Source organism: Xenopus tropicalis, chromosome 5, assembly GCF_000004195.4.
Source record: "Xenopus tropicalis strain Nigerian chromosome 5, UCB_Xtro_10.0, whole genome shotgun sequence".
Classification (NCBI taxonomy): Eukaryota; Metazoa; Chordata; class Amphibia; order Anura; family Pipidae; genus Xenopus; species Xenopus tropicalis.
In genome coordinates this window covers 147247062-147263192 of record NC_030681.2, presented here as the reverse complement: position 1 = coordinate 147263192, position 16131 = coordinate 147247062, and the positions used below count along the sequence as shown (strand labels likewise).

The following is a 16131-nucleotide window of genomic DNA, read 5'->3' as shown; positions in this document are numbered from 1 at the left end:
CTGCCCATGTAGGTTATGGAATTACTGAGCAGAAGCAAAAGATTTTATTTCAGGAGTCAGAACCAGCAGTGCAGATAATATATACACAGCTATCAGCACAGTTATTATTAACAGATAAAGACCAATGGCAATTTTTTATTTGCCCATGTAGGTTATGGTATTACTGAGCAGAAGCAAAACATTTTATTTTCATCTCTTCGTCACCAGGGAAAGTCCACAAAATGCCCTGTTTAAAGCTAAAATGGGCATCATTTTCATATTATAAACAACCTTACTCTTGGTTTCTGTTCTAGTCTGGGGGATTCCCACCACCTGCAATCCCCTAACCCTCGTTCCTCGTTAATAGCAAAAGTTGTTGGTTAAAGGGCAAGTAAAATTTCAGTACAGCTTATATGAATGAGTCAGGGTAGCGGCACCATATTTCATCAGGGTGCCATAGTGGGGGATCCTGAATCACACTGAACAGTAATGTAGTTTTTAGGCCATCCATTTATGGAATATATATGACATATAGCTGCCCCACTCTTCTGGGTTCCGGGGACACAGTCCTCCTCATCCGAGTAAGCCCTTTGGCCAGGGAATACATGGGGAAACATGGGGCTAGCCATATTCTTCATTTCCCAGGGTGCCACAGCCATGTGACCTGTGCTCTGATAAACTCCAGTCACACTTTACTGCTGTGCTGCAAGTTGGAGTGATATCCCCCCCCCCACCACCCCCAGCAGCCGATCAGCAGAACAATGGGAAGGGAGCAAGATAGCAGCTCCCAGTAGGTATCAGAATAGCACTCAGTAGTAAGAAATCCAAGTCCGGCTTGGGACTCCTCCAGTTACATGGGAGTAGGAGAAACAATAGGTTAACTGAAAGCAGTTCTAATGTGTAGCGCTGGCTGAAAGCTCAGACTCAGGCACAATGCACTGAGATGACACCAATATTACAGCTACAAATACTGTACATTTGTTGGTTCAAGAATAAAAGTTTAAATGGCAGAGGGAATTATTTCTTCTGTAAACAGTGTCATTTAGAAATCAAAAGTGCCCCATAAAATCATCACAATATCCCTTTAATGCCTGAGGATTCTTTCTAAGGTCTTTGGATAATGTCAGACTACATGTGGAGAAAATGCCAATACCACGTGCACTTGATGCCCCATGACAGCTGGTATTCCCAGGCATTTCCCATCCAGGTACTAACCAGGCCCAGCACTGATTCACTTTTGAGTATCGTAGGCCCAATTTCATCTCATACTGAAACTGAAGCTGGTTAGTACCTGGGAGGCTGCCTGGGGAATACCAAGTGTTGTAGGCCTATAATTGAGTGCAATGGTATCCTCCTATCATTGGAATCTGCCTTTGTGCATAATAGCAGGGGGTTTTCTGCTTTTTGTTCAGCAGCTCTTCATTTTGGAATTTCAGCAGCTATCTGGTTGCTAGGGTCCAATTTTACCTAGCAACCAGTCAGTAATTTGAAAGAGAGACAGGAATATGAATAGAGGAGGGCCTAACTTGAAACATAAGTAATAAAAAGGCACAATAACAATAAAATTGTAGCCTCACAGAGCAATAGTTTTTTTTTGGCTTCCGGGGTCAGTGACCCCCATTTGAAAGCTGGAAAGAGGCAGAATGCAAATAATTACAAACATACATAATAATTACAACTATACAAAATAAAAAATGAAGACCAATTGAGAAGTTGCTAAGAATAGGTCATTACATAACATGGTCCCCGTGGAGCCCCCCATGAAGCCCTAAGAAGCTGCAAAGGTTAAAAAGCCCAGGGGCCAGTCAGTACCTTCTGCTTATATGATGCCTACCTACCTGTGCAGGTGTGCGCCACTAAAATAATAGGGTGCATTAGTGCGCTGCATTTCTTTGTGTTCTTGAGTGGAAAAACTGGAAAATGCAGAGCCGGGACAAACAGACTATTTTTAAAAATTGATAAAGAGCCGCGCTGTAACAGTGATACATAATACCCCATGCGAGCGTGACCTGAAGGGATCTTCTCTACCATTTGTTCTGCTCCTTAACCCCAGCGTGGGAGTGTAGGTGTGCCCCGTGTGTGTGTTACATAATCACTTCACATTAATTGTCTCAGAAAAGGGTTTTATGCCTTTTTAGCACAAGAGAAATGCACTTAGTGCTGCTATTAAAGGGCATAGTGCATCCAGGGGCTGATCTGGCCAATCACTGAGCAGATTGTAGGAGGGCCGGGGGGATTACAAATTTACCGGTAAGTACAGGTATGGGCCCTGTCATCCAGAATGCTCGGCACCTGGGGTTTTCCGGATAAGCGATCTTTCCGTAATTTGGATCTCCATACCTTAAGTCTGCTAAAAATCATTTAAATATTGAATAAACCCAATAGGACTGTTCTGCCCCCAATAAGGGGTAATTATATCTTAGTTGGGATCAAGTACAGGTACTGTTTTATTATTACAGAGAAAAGGGAATCATTTAACCATTAAATAAACCCAATAGGGCTGTTCTGCCCCAATAAGGGGTAATTATATCTTAGCTGGGATCAAGTACAGGTACTGTTTTATTATTACAGAGAAAAGGGAATCATTTAACCATTAAATAAACCCAATAGGGCTGTTCTGCCCCCAATAAGGGGTAATTATATCTTAGCTGGGATCAAGTACAGGTACTGTTTTATTATTACAGAGAAAAGGGAATCATTTAACCATGAAATAAACCCAATAGGGCTGTTCTGCCCCCAATAAGGGGTAATTATATCTTAGTTGGGATCAAGTACAGGTACTGTTTTATTATTACAGAGAAAAGGGAATCATTTAACCATTAAATAAACCCAATAGGGCTGTTCTGCCCCAATAAGGGGTAATTATATCTTAGTTGGGATCAAGTACAGGTACTGTTTTATTATCACAGAGAAAAAGGAAATCATTTTTAAAAATTAGAATTATTTTCTTATAATGGAGGCTATTAGAGATGGCCTTTCCGTAATTCGGAACTTTTTGGATAACAGGTTTCCTGTACTGGCAAATCTGTAACACTGGTCCTGGCCTTAGTCAGATAGTAACCCTATCCCTGTCACACCCTGCTATGCCCAGCCATGCCCGCTGTGCTTAGACCCAACTCTTTGACCCCCAACATCTCTGCAACAGCTTAGACAATAATAGAGCTTTCCCCCAACTGAAGTGACTAAATAAGGGTGAAGACACACTGAGCTACTAGTAGCAGCTACTTGTCACGGCTACTAAACTCCAGAAAATCCCCTGCCATAGACAATACTGAGAATTGCCTCTGCTAAAACACACATAGAGACAATTATCAGTAAATGATCAGCATTGTCTATTTTAGTAGCCACGACAAGTAGCTGCTACTAGTAGCTCTGTGTGTCTTCACCCTAATGTTGGCAAAATCTCAGTCAGGTCATACCCAGGATTGGTTGTGTGTATTATTACCAGCAGACTTGTATATTCTTACTTGCTACAAAGGCATCCATCGCTCTCTTGATACTATCTAATGTATCATGCAGTACAGACATGGTTACCCCAGAGCTGGACTGGGCCGGTGGGGCACCAGTAAAAAACCTGGTGGGTACCCGCTGACCCAGTCTGCTCCCTCTGGCAACTGTGGGGGCCGGTGCTTCCGGAGGGGGTTTGACCTTGCAACTGGGGTGCTGGGCCCCCAACCCTGGTTTACCCTAATATCTATCAGGATTACAGAAGTAGAAGCATTTGGATAAAAGAAGAATACACCCTGAGCAAATGGCAGCCACCTCCCATGGTTATGGCCACAGTAACCATAAACCAGAAATGTGTGCTATTTCATGGACTCTCTATGGCTGGGTGTGACTTCAGCTAGACACAGTATGCTATCAGCACTAAGTTCATCATGCCCGGATATGCGTAAAATGTTAATGGCTTTATAACTGTGTTTGAAGTTATATATATACTTGAGGGAAGGTTAGTTTACACATTGTTGTAGTCATGGCATTCTACACCTGAAATTCTACTGGTATGTGTTTAATTGCAGGTAATATTCAGTATTGAGTTCATGCAGAGCTTGCCAGATTGGGGCAACTGAGGCAGTTCTAAAAATGTGTGAAAATGTAAATGTAGATGCATTCTGCTGTCGTATGCCTATTTTTTCACAGTGAAAATTAGTCAGTGCAGGATCATAAACTCTTTGGGTCAGTTACACTGGGGAACCACTGCAGCCGTGCCCTTTGTCAGTAAGCATTGCACAGATCGACACATATTTATTGGACAGATTAGAAAATGCTATTGGGGAAGGAACACATCAGCCGAGGTTGCTGATATACAGCTCCTACTTTTCTGAGAAGGTTCCCACTAAAGCAGGGATCCCCAACCTTTTTTACCTGTGGGTCACATTCAAATGTAAAAAGAGTTGGGGAGCCCGCATAAAAAAAAAGTTCCTGGGGTGCCAAATAAGACTATTTGGTAGCCCCAATGTGGACTAGTAGCCTAAATGAGGCTCTGTTTGGCAGTACACCTGGTTCTTATGCAACCAAAACTTCAGGAGCCACTGGTTGGGGACCACTGCCCTAGAGGTTGGGATGCTGTTGGTGGGATTGAGTGCATTATTGAGATTGGGCTCTGATGTTGGGGACCAGGCTTGGCTCACAATAGGGGTTCCAGTGCCAGTACCACAGCTGTACAGTTGGCCTGAATTCAGGGCTCCAGGAGTCCAATGTTGGACTCCTTACACCACTCCAACTGATGCTTGCCATTGCACATAGTAGCCGTCTCATCATTCATGAAAACCCAACTCTCACTACAAATAGTTTTTGAGTTGACACTGCATCCAAAAGCAATGTGGAACCTAGCGGAGAATGCACTAGCATAAAAAAATGTTCCTGGGGTGCAAATAAGACTATTTGGTAGCCCCAATGAGGCTCTGTTTGGCAGTACACCTGGTTCTTATGCAACCAAAACTTCAGGAGCCACTGGTTGGGATTGTTGCTGGAATTGAGTGCATTAGTGAGATTGGGCTCTGATGTTAGGGAGCAGGCTTGGCTCACAATTGGGGTTCCAGTGCCAGTTCCACAGCTGTACAGTTGGCCTGAATTCAGGGCTCCAGGAGTCCAATGTTGGACTCCTTACACCACTCCAACTGATGCTTGCCATTGCACATAGTGGCCATCTAATCATTCATGAAAACCCAAGTTGACGCTGCATCCAGAGGCGGCGTGGAACCCAGCAGTGAATGATCCAACTGAAGTCAATTTGTCATGTTAAGGATTTGCCTCGCAGATTAACCTCAGCCCCAAACAAAACAACGACAAAAAAAGGAAATGTGCGCAGCGGAGTAGGTGAGGGCGGCTGATGACTGATAGGTACTATGCCGGTGTTACCACAACAAAGGAAATGATATATCTTCCTTCCCATCTGTGTCCCCAGCCTGGAATACAGGCACGAGTCCAACCCGGTGAGTTGTGTGTTTGTTAAAAGGGCATGACTGAGGCGGGGTTTATTAGCTGTGGAGAGCTTTACGTGTTTATGTAGAATTACTGGCATGTTCTACTCTAGAACAGAGCCGCATTACAGAAGGATCTATTTTTGACCCATGGGCCAAACTATCGGATTAACCTGATATAGTCCTTGGTTGGGCACATTGGGAAAAGCAATAACTTCCCTGATACAGACAGCAAGGTCAGTTTTATAAGGAGCCCACTGATCTTTTGGCAGCTTTGCCGTTTGGTTGCTAGGGTCTTGTTTACCTTAGCAACCAAGCAGTGGGTTGAATGACAGACTAAAATATAAACAGGAGGGGGGGCTAAATGGAAACATAAGGAATAAAAAGTAATAATAATAAAATTGAGCCTCACAGAGCATTAGCTGCCGGGGTCAGTGAGCCTGGAAAAATGTAGAAAAGGAAGGCAAATCATTCAAAAACTGTAAAAAATAAATAATGAAGACTAATTGCAAAGTTGCTACGAATAGTACATTCTACAACATATTAAATTTTAACTTAAAGTCGAACCGTGATGAGCACCCAATCCTAACCTCACCCTAATGTAGCTCCTTCATTAATTGTCCCACAATCATTAATTGATTCAGTAACACAGACAGTTTTTTATAATAATAGATTCCTGTTCAAAATAATAGCAGTGTGGAGCTCAATTAGTGAGGCCATTCATCCTGGGAAAAACAGGTGTCAATTACGGCCCTTATTTAAGCAAGGATTTGTGGATATGGTTACAGTTCATTTCTCTCTAAAAATCTGAGTAAAAGAGGGTGTTCCAGACATTGTTCAGAAGAACTGTGAACTTTTATTAAAAGTAGATTAAAGAGGGGAAAACTAATGATCTTAAATGCTTTAAAATGTCCCCAAACAATGTAGGTCTCTATATAAATATATTGCATAACCAGCTCATATGTAAAACCCTGCGTCATCTAAATAAACCATTTTCATAAAAATATACTTTTTTAGTAGTATGTGCCATTGGGTAATCCTAAATAGGAAACTGCCAAGTACTAAGGGCCGCCCCCTGGGATCATAGGATTCATGGTGCACACAAACGAGCCAAGTCACACATACATACTAGGCCCCATCAGCCAATGAATGGGCAGAGTTCTGCCTTTTACTCCCACACTACTTCCTGTTACAGTTTGGGGAGATCCTTTAATAGGTCAACATAATATAAACTGTCTGTTGGTTAAGTATTCAGTCTGGGGGTATAGTTTCCCTTTAAAATGGCAACAAAACCTGAAAGACGTGGAAGAAAACTACCATTCAAATTGATAGAAGAATAGCCAAAATGGCAAAGACTCAACCAATGATCAGCTCCAGGAGGTTCAAAGAAGGCCTAAAGTTACCTGTGAGTACTGTTACAATTAGAAGGTGCCTATGTGAAGCCAAGCTATGGGCAAGAAGCCCCCACAGAGTCCCATTGTTGAAAAAAAGAAGAACACATTGACTGGCCTAAAGAGAAACAGCACAACACTTTGTGGACTGATAAAAGCAAGATTGTTCTTTTGGGTCTAGGGGCCACAGACAGTTTGTCAGATGACCCCCAAACACTGAATGCAAGCCGCAGTACACTATGAAGCATGGTGGCACAAGCATCATGATATGGGAGGTTTCTCATAATAGGTGTTGGGCCTATTTATCGCATACCAGGGATCATGGATCAGTTTGAATACTCAAAGAGGTCATGTTGCCTTATGCCAAGGAGGAAATGCCCTTGGATTTGGTTCAGCCTGGACCATGGATTCCCGAACCGAATTCTGGATTTGGTGCATCCCTACAAGAAATGCAGAAGAATTGTGGAATGTAGTGCAAAGTTGGTCAACTCCATGCAACACAGATGCGCAGAAGTTCTCAGAAACAGTGGTTATACAAACATTAGTTCAGTGATTCAAGGGAAAGCAAAATCTTGAAACATTTTTCAGTTTATCCAGTAAATGTTTGTAAAGAAGAATGCAGACACTACTGTAAAAGAATGACACATTTTTCCTTATAATGATATTGAGCTTTATTCACACACGCTGCTATTATTCCGAAGACAACACTACCTAGCATGGTCTCCAGTTACTGGTTAAACTTTCCCTTTGTGGTTCAGGGACCGGATTAAACCAAGCCCTATACCTACTGTACATAAAATTGTAGTTAAATCCTTTGCCGGGGTGTAGTTACTAGGATGTCATTTACAATCCATATGATAAATAAGGAATCAGTTTGATAGTTACTAAGACAAAGGCAAAGGCAGTGATGGTTCAAAGCAAGAAAATATCATTTGGAGATTAGGGGATTCATTTACTATAAGAGGACACTTATTTCTAGGGATTAGGGATTAAGCAGGAGAGACTGTCTCTATTTAATGGTGCTGAGAAAGTGAAAGAGACTTTGCTTTGTCTTGTAAAGGCCATACACGGGCCGATAAAGGCTGCTGATTTGCTCCTTCCCAATCAGACAGGTTTAATAATCCCATCAGAGCAAGGACTGTATTAGTTCCTAGATATGGTCCTTGCCCGATGGCCTGCAGTTACTGTTGCTGTTATCCCATAAGTGGATCTTTAAATGTATGGCCAGATTAAGGCCTTTCGCTAAGTGCAACAAAGACTTCTCTACCGAGACCAGCCAGGAGGAAAACACTTTGGTACCAGGGTTGCAAGTCCTAGAGTGTTACAGAGTGCAAAACTACTCCCCTTACAACTAATGCATGGAGCACTTGGGCACATGAGTTTTCTACTTGCAGCCCAAAGCACTCACTAACTTGTGGGTCTAAATAATGGCCATGTTCCTCCCACCTTCCCTCTGGTAGGCAGTGCTGGATTTGGAGAGACTCTTTGTGTAGTGCAAAGGCATAACTCCCAACATTTGAAAAATGAAAAGAGGGACAAAAAGATTTGGCGTGCGCAGCGTGGCAATTTTTTTGACCACGCCCACTGTTGTGGCCATGCCCCAATTACCACACCCCATTTTAAAAAAAATACTCCTTTTATATAGATGAAATGGCGGGATCAGACGCAAATGTACTATACCCTCATACTGTACTACCTAAGGAAAACAATATAGCAACTCCTACATATAAAATACAAATATAGAGAGAAGGCATTTAGTTATAAGTGAGTTATAACTATGTACCAGTTTTGCCCCCCCATACACAGTACCCCCATACACAGTAGTCCCCCATACACAGTAGCCCCCCATACACAGTAGCCCCCATACACAGTACCCCCATACACAGTGCCCCCCATACACAGTAGCCCCCATACACAGTAGCCCCCATACACAGTGCCCCCCATACACAGTGCCCCCCATACACAGTAGCCCCCCATACATAGTAGCCCCCCCATACACAGTAGCCCCCCCATACACAGTAGCCCCCCATACATAGTAGCCCCCATACACAGTGCCCCCCATACACAGTAGCCCCCCCATACACAGTAGCCCCCCCATACACAGTAGCTCCCCATACACAGTAACCCCCTATACACAGTACCCCCCATACACAGTACCCCCCTATACACAGTACCCCCTCCATACACAGTACCCCCCCATACACAGTAGCCCCCTATACACAGTAGCCCCCATCCACAGTAGCCCCCATCCACAGTACCCCCCCCCATCCACAGTACCCCCCCCATACACAGTGCCCCCCATACACAGTAGCCCCCCCATACACAGTAGCCCCCATACACAGTGCCCCCCATACACAGTAGCCCCCCCATACACAGTAGCCCCCCCATACACAGTAGCCCCCCATACACAGTAGCCCCCCCATACACAGTAGCCCCCCATACACAGTAGCCCCCCATACACAGTAGCCCCCCCATACACAGTGCCCCCCATACACAGTAGCCCCCATACACAGTAGCCCCCCATATACAGTATCCCCCCATACACAGTAACCCCCTATACACAGTACCCCCCATACACAGTACCCCCCTATACACAGTACCTCCCCCATACACAGTACCCCCCCATACACAGTAGCCCCCATACACAGTAGCCCCCCCATACACAGTATCCCCCCATACACAGTAACCCCCTATACACAGTACCCCCCATACACAGTACCCCCTATACACAGTACCCCCCCCCATACACAGTACCCCCCATACACAGTAACCCCCTATACACAGTAGCCCCCATCCACAGTACCCCCCATAGGGCTCCGCCTTCGTCTTCTCTCCTTATGCGGCTCCTTGTGCGGCGGCAACAGGCCTTTTTATAAGGTACCCAGTGGCACAACCTTATAAAAGGGCCTGTCGTGCTGTATAAGGAGCCGCATAAGGTGAGAAGCCGCAGGAGAAGTCGGAATGTCCGGCTCCAGCCAGCGCATCCCGCTGTGCTGGATAGTTCAATGAATGTCCCGCAATGTGGGATGCGCCATTAAAATCGGGACTGTCCCGCGAAAAGCGGAACAGTTGGGGGCTATGCAAAGGCCTGAGCCCTAAGGTGGCCATACACTGTAAGCAGATCTTTCCCCAATATGCCCACCGAAGATGGGTAATATCGGAGTAATCTGACCATTTGGTCCTTGGGAAGCTGGACAGGACAACAATGAACTAGTCCCTAACTAAAAGGGAAAATCAAACCTGTCTGATCAACACCGGGCCTTTTTTTCAGCCAGATATTGATCGGGTAGGCCCATTAGGGGTCCAGATAAGCAGCCCAATCAGTCTAAATCTGTCCACGTATGGCCACCTTTAAGGGCACACATTGGCCAAAGTGTAGAATTAAATCCAGGATGACAGCAGGGAAAGGTGGGAACTGATTTGCATGATAATAATTATAACATAGTTAAATATAAAAAATATACCAAAAAATCGCAAAATACCGATCATTACGAAAAAAACGCAATCGGACTCATTTCGACCCGTTCGTGGGTAAGTAAATCAGCCCCATAGTCTATTGGGCAGATTTATCAAAATGTGAGTTTAGAGCTTAATATAAAAAAAACTCACCCACGTTCTATTCATTCCTATGGGATTTTTAGAAGTGTATTTGTCAATGGGTGAAAGTTAGAACTCACCATTTGATAAATATGCTTCTAAAAATCCCATAGGAATGAATAGAACGTGGGTGAGTTTTTTTTATATTAAGCTCTAAACTCACATTTTGATAAATGTCTCCATCTAGTGGCCACAACAGGCATTTTCTAAAAAGTATTTACTTCACTTCTAATAATATAACATTCTAGTCTGCCGGGGAATAGAAGTAAGGAAATATTCCGTGTTCTCTCCACTTTGCACATAGGGTTATCACGTTTTTGCCATATAATACCAGCCTTCGGATATGGTGCAGGAGGTGGTGTCACTGAGGGCAGAAATGGGGGGGGGGGGGTGCTTAGAAGGGGTAATTGGGTAATGGTCTCTATAAATGGTCCCGGCTGCATCTAAAGACTGGCTCTATTCAGGGTTCTGGGCATAATTAGCATCAGTCAGCAATGGACTCAGGTTGGGTCCCCAATAACCACTAAAGGTTAAGAGAGAAGGCGCTATACTATAGATGGCATGCTGATGGCGGATAAGCAAAAGGGTTGCCACCTTTTTTGCTTTAGAATACCGGCCTTCGGGTTTGGGGGATGGGTAGTGATGTCACTTGGGGGCAGAAGTTGATGTCATGGGACAATGAAATGGGTGGTCTAGGGGGAGCATGGGCATATGGGGTGGGGAAATGGGCATATGGGGTGGGAAATGGGCCAGGCACTGTCTCTATTTAATATGGCTGAGCGGCCATGGAGTCAGGGAAGGGTGGGATTTATAGGTAGGATGCCAGCCTTACACATTTACCGGCATGTATATTTGCAGGTAAACTTGTAATACCGGCCCTAGCTGGCAAACTTCCGGCAAGACCAGTCAAATACAGGCTGGGTGGCAATCCTAATCAGGAACAGCCTTGATTATTTAGTAATAGAATTCATATCATATTTACAGTCTCCCTTTATACTCTCACATCTCACCAGGATTTTATTATCAGGAGGATTGTTGGTTTTACTGTTATGTTAACCTTATCCTCTGAGTTCTTAGCAGCCCTCCCCTTGGCCCAAGAGCTGCTCTTTGTACGGGAAGCTGCACAGCACTCGGTTACTCAGCCGCTCCCTCACCGGTAAATCAGCAGCCGGTATATTATAGCAGCCACCAACCATTCTAGGGTTTGGGCCACTAATGTTTATTGTACTAAGTCTCTGCTACTTTTAAAGGGGATTTTCACCTTTGAGTTACCTTTTAGTATTATGTAGAGAGTGATATTCTGAGACACTTTGCAATTGATCTTCATTTTTTATTACTTTTTTTTTTTAGTTATTTCATTTTCAGTTCAGGAGCTCTCCAGGTTGGAGTTTAAACAGCTATTTGGTTGCTAGGGTCCAAGTTACCTTAGCAACCAGGAAGTGGTCTGGATAAGAGACAAAGTTGCTTAGAATAGAACATTCTATAACATACTAAAAGTTAATATAAAGGTGATCCACCCCGGAGAACTGGAGGGCATGGTATTGTTGCCGGCCTTTTCATGCTTAACATAGATCAGACACCAGCAGCTTTCTGTGTTCTCCAGAGTGCCAGTGATTTCCTCTTGTATCCTTCTTGTGATCTCTGATCGGCACAGCAACTTTTTCCAGTCTATTAGAGCCAGGGTTGCCATGTTTGGGGTAGATATTTACCGTACAATCTTGAAAAAAAAAGGTGGTGCCATGTTATGCAGGGGCGTGGCAATGACACAGCAGAGGCGGGGATAGGGCGAGTCATGGGCAGGTTGGGAACAGCTGCCATGTCAGGAATGTGTTTTGGGCTGATTTAGGAAAATCAAGGGGAATTGGGGGGAAGAAGGGTGAATACAAATTTAGCTGCAAAAACATTGTTACTATATATTAATGCCACCCTTGGGCTCTTCTGGTGATTTACCTGTTGGCCTGTGCATTACCAGCCGGCTTTTATAGGTAGAGCAGAGCAAAGCAGGCAGGACATCCACCGAGCATTTAGAGTTTAGCACCGCCCACATGCAGCACACAAAGCTTAAGCCCCACCTCCTTTCACTTGACACTCTAGACCAGTGATCCCCAACCAGTGGCTCGGGGGCAACATGTTGCTCTCCAACCCCTTGGATGTTGCTCCCAGTGGCCTCAAAGTAGGTGCTTATTTTTTATGTAGTCTTCCAGTCTTTGGGGGTGCCAAATAAGGGCTGTTATTGGCTATTTGATAGACCCTACTATCAAATAGCCAATAACAGCCCTTATTTGGCACCCCCAGGAACATGTTTTATGCTTGTGTTGTTCCCCATGTCTTTTTACATTTGAATGTGGCTCACGAGTAAAAAAGGTTGGGGATCCTTGCTCTGGAGCAGCAGTTCTCAACCTGTGGGTCGGGGCCCCTTTGGGGGTTGAACAACCTTTCACAGGGATCGCCTAAGACCATCTGAAAACACATATTTCCGATGGTCTTAGGAATAATTTTATGGTTGGGGGTCACCACAACATGAGGAACTGTATTAAAGGGTCGCGGCATTAGGAAGGTTGAGAACCACTGCATTAGAACTGCGCTGTCCAATTTATTACATGTAATGTAATAGAGCATTAAAACAATGAAGTCAGACTGCTATGAGCAGACCGGGGGGGCCAGAAAAATCATTTGGAGGGCTTTATCCAGCCCACACATCCCCAGTCAGACTGCCCTGCGAATAGCATTGAGTAGTCACTATTTTGAAGGCAAACACCTTTTGTCTCCCAGCTCAGGGCTGCTATAAGTGGAAAACACTAAAGCAGCACTATAGCCAAATATATATATATTTTATATAAAGCACAAATGAAAAGTTGCTTAGGGCTATATTCCTTCTTTAAACTCACGCCTAACTGCTGTGATCCCTAATTTCCCGTGACTGCCCTTAATGAAATGAGTGTGCAGAAGATTATCAGGGAGCCGTGTAAGGGAAAGGAAAGTCTGAGACATGTTTTTAGAAAGTGGATGTTCCCTTGGCCGGGCAGGCTTTATACTGCTGCTATTAATATCTTTATTACGGCATGGCAGGGCTCAGCCAATAGGAGCTGCCCCTCAGAGAACTTTTACCCTTATGTTCCTCAGATTACACTGCTCTGATTTACTGCTGGAGATACCGGGAGTCACACCTTCCCATGGAAGAAACGTAACAGGTACACACAATTATTTCTTGAGTGATATATAATGTGCAGGGAGTATGAATATACAGGGGATATACCTCCCACAGCTAACAGCCTCCCCAGAGAACAAATGTCGTTTACCCAGAGACCATTGTTTGAGGGTTGATATACCATAACATCCGCTTGTTATCTTTCCACCGATATAGCCACTTAAGGTAGGTGATATGGCATATCCGCGGGCCAATCCATCAATGTACAACGATGGGAATAGAGCTTATTTATGCGGCCCCGCTCCGACGGGAAATCAAACCTACCCGATTACTACCTGGTCATTTTTAGGCCAAATATCCGTCAGGTTGGCCCGTCGGGACCCACATACATGGGCAGATAAGCTGCCGAATAGGTCTGAAGTACCCGAAATTGGCAGCTGAAATCTGCCCATGTATGGCCACCTCCATTGGGCACAAATATAAGCACAACCACCACACTGAACATTATAGTTCTCATCAGGTCACAGGGCTAATCATGGAGACAGCACGGCCATCTTACTTGGGGAAGATTTACAGATCAATCACTTTTGAAAAAGATGATGATGAGCGCAGGAAAGCAGCCTCCTCCACCTCATCTGCTATTAAGGAGGCTATACACGCTAAGATCCACTCGCTTGGTGGGCGATACCGGGCTAATTCAGGCTAATTCAGGTATAGGCGCAGTCAGTTCCGGGACCGCATCAACGAGCCAATGCAGTCCTTGATCCAACTAAATTTTTAAACCTGCCTGATCGAGATCTGCCCAATTTTAGGCCAGATGTCGGTCGGGCAGGCCCCTCGTTAGTGCCCATACACGGGCCGATAAGCTGCTGAATCGGTCTAAGGGACTGATATCAGCAGCTAGAATCGGCCCGTATATGGCCAGGGTGAAGACACACTGAGCTACTAGTAGCAGCTACTTGTCACAGCTACAGAAACAGACTATGCTGATCATTTACTGATAACTGTCTCTACATGTGTTTTAGTAGGAGCAATTCTCAGTATTGTCTATGGCAGGGTATTTTCCGGATTTTAGCAGCCGTGACAAGTAGCTGCTACTAAGTAGCTCTGTGTGTCTTCACCCTTACAGCAGGTTGGCTGTGTTCAGCTTCACAAGGAGAAATGAAACCAAGATTGACCTTTGTTCCCGGCCCTCAGATATACAGTTGCCACTTCATCCATATAAAACCAGACACATATCGAATCTGAATCTGGCACAGCTATTTAGCAAATAAATCTGATGTATGCTGAAGGCTGCACTGATAACAATGCGCCATGCAGCATGCATCTACATTTAAAGCCAAAATAAGCCTTGATTCACCTAATAGTCAGGCAATAGTGCCGCTTCCACAACTAGCAGCTGTACAACATTGAGGATAGAGCCTACCTACACTCTGGGTGCCTGCCAATGGCTTACCATATATTGGCACCCTTGTCTGACTGTAGAGTCCTGCCCAGACCCACAACTGCCTTATCCTCAACCTGACAGAAAGTGCTGTTGCTTCATCAGAAGTGGGTGGGTGTAGAAAAAATGTTCACAGTAGTAAAATATAGCTAATATAGGTAACATAATAAAAGATAAGAAATATGGATAAGACTTGCAACCCAACCCACGACCTGCCAAATTGCATCTATACCCCCAACTGAAAATCATACCCGCAACCCGCAGGGTACCCACTTTTCTACCCATGGGTACCCACCTCGCCGCAGGACTCTACCTGACTGTTCCTTTCAATAAGGGGGACATGGGTTAATTTTAAAAAATCTAATAAGTTTAAATTGGAACATTTACAAGGTGAATGAGTTGGTGCAATATATAAGGGTTGTGTTTTTTCCATAACTATATTAAAATAGAGTACAGGACTGCTATTTAACTTCCCACAGATGGAACCCTATTCCTTAATAAATAAAGCAATATTGAAGTGGAACTTTAGTTGCCCTTTAATCACAGTGTAGATGTTTATATGTGGGGTACAGAGGCAGAAGCCCCAGGATCTATGGAATCAGTATGAATTTCAGAAGCAGTTCCCCTGTGTGGGAGCACAAACTGCACACGAGTGACACGGATACCATGGAGAGGGAAAGACAAGAGCCCTTCAGGTTGCCGTCCTGTATTCAAACTGATGTGCCCGTGATTGGCGGCAGCCCAATTTCCCACAGATAATACCAGGAGCTCAATCATCTCATTACATGTTGGACACAAAGGCCTCAATCCCACTTTGGTAATTCGGATCTCCATGGAGATGTGTAGGTCGTGATCACTTTACCTCTTGCTCTGAACCTCAAGAGGGTTTGATGGGATTTCTACTTTTTTTATCATGTTACACCTATAACAGAACCCCCGCTGCTCCAGAAACTGTACTGTATATGTGCTGCAACCAGATAGTAACAAGGCTTTACAGAAAGGAGATTATTTTACTGCTGCAGCAGATTAGACAGCTGTGGCGTTAGCAGTATTGCCCCTTCTGGCATGGTCTTGCCTGTGAATCATGCAGCAACCCATGGAATAGTAGGTCAGGCACCCATGGAATAGTAGGTCGGGCACCCATGGAAT

At 44.4% G+C, this 16131-nt stretch overlaps 1 protein-coding gene across 1 annotated transcript in view; it reads right to left on the bottom strand.

Annotated features, from left to right (window-relative positions):
* The window catches only part of clic5 (chloride intracellular channel 5), a 63172-nt gene that overhangs the window by 41203 nt on the left and 5838 nt on the right, over positions 1-16131 (bottom strand). The window lies entirely within an intron of this gene.